This window comes from Anoplopoma fimbria, unplaced genomic scaffold, assembly GCF_027596085.1.
Source record: "Anoplopoma fimbria isolate UVic2021 breed Golden Eagle Sablefish unplaced genomic scaffold, Afim_UVic_2022 Un_contig_3436_pilon_pilon, whole genome shotgun sequence".
NCBI classification, from domain to species: domain Eukaryota; kingdom Metazoa; phylum Chordata; class Actinopteri; order Perciformes; family Anoplopomatidae; genus Anoplopoma; species Anoplopoma fimbria.
In genome coordinates, this window is record NW_026547530.1 from 1 (window position 1) to 1,378 (window position 1,378).

Consider the following 1,378-nt stretch of genomic DNA (forward strand, 5'->3'; position numbering starts at 1 on the left):
CACGCCCGATCTCGCCTGATCTCGGAAGCTAAGCAGGGTCGGGCCTGGGTCAGTACTTGGATGGGAGACCGCCTGGAATACCAGGCTGTAAGCTTTTTTTCACTCCTCTTACAAAAAGCAGAGGGCGCTGCTGCTTTTTCAGTGGACACCGATATGGGGTGGGAAGGAAATAGCGAGATCATGACTTGCTGTATAGAAATGACACAAATCCAGTTAAATGATGGCTTTCATCATCTCTAAGCTCATCGATCATTTTCTTTTCAATTTTATGCTAACGTATTCTACATTTCAACAGTAAATATTAATCTTTTTACTGCACTACATTTGTGATCCTTATAGCCACTTTGTACATTCTGATTTGACATTTAAAAGCTGTGAGTGTGTCTGGCAATTCAAGGCAGGCACTCCCTGTATAGACGAAAGAGCAAGCGTGGTGATATAGTATCTTTAAAAGGCCCTTGGTAGGCACAAATATTTGCTTACGGCCATACCACCTTGAACACGCCCGATCCCCGTCTGATCTCGGAAGCTAAGCAGGGTCGGCCTGGTCAGTACTTGGATGGGAGACCGGGGGCCACCAGGTGCTGTAAGCTTTTTCACTCTCTTTACAAAAAGCAGAGGGCGCTGCTGCTTTTTCAGTGGACACCGACAGGGTGGGAAGGAAATAGCTAGATCATGACTTGCCGGTATAGAAATGACACAAATCCAGTTAAATGATGGCTTTCATCATTCCTAAGCTCATCGATCATTTTCTTTTCAATTTTATGCTAACGTATTCTACATTTCAACAGTAAATATTAATCTTTTTACTGCACTACATTTGTGATCCTTATAGCCACTTTGTACATTCTGATTTGACATTTAAAAGCTGTGAGTGTGTCTGGCAATCTGCAGGCGCTCCCTGTATAGACGAAAGAGCAAAGCGTGGTGATATAGTATCTTTAAAAGGCCCTTTGGTAGGCACAATATTTGCTTACGGCCATACCACCCTGAACACGCCCGATCTCGTCTGATCTCGGAAGCTAAGCAGGGTCGGGCCTGGTCAGTACTTGGATGGGAGACCGCCTGGGAATACCAGGTGCTGTAAGCTTTTTTCACTCCTCTTTACAAAAAGCAGAGGGCGCTGCTGCTTTTTCAGTGGACACCGACAGGGTGGGAAGGAAATAGCTAGATCATGACTTGCCGGTATAGAAATGACACAAATCCAGTTAAATGATGGCTTTCATCATTCCTAAGCTCATCGATCATTTTCTTTTCAATTTTATGCTAACGTATTCTACATTTCAACAGTAAATATTAATCTTTTTACTGCACTACATTTGTGATCCTTATAGCCACTTTGTACATTCTGATTTGACATTTAAAAGCTGTGAGTGTG

The 1,378-nt window shown here is 43.3% G+C and overlaps 1 non-coding gene and 1 pseudogene across 1 annotated transcript; both read left to right on the forward strand.

Annotated features, from left to right (window-relative positions):
- Window positions 1-477: 477 nt before the first annotated feature.
- LOC129114330 (5S ribosomal RNA) lies at window positions 478-593 on the forward strand (annotated as a pseudogene).
- Window positions 594-971: 378 nt separating this feature from the next.
- LOC129114329 (5S ribosomal RNA) lies at window positions 972-1,090 on the forward strand. The gene has a single exon (XR_008532423.1). It is a non-coding gene; the product is annotated as a 5S ribosomal RNA (ribosomal RNA).
- Window positions 1,091-1,378: the final 288 nt, after the last annotated feature.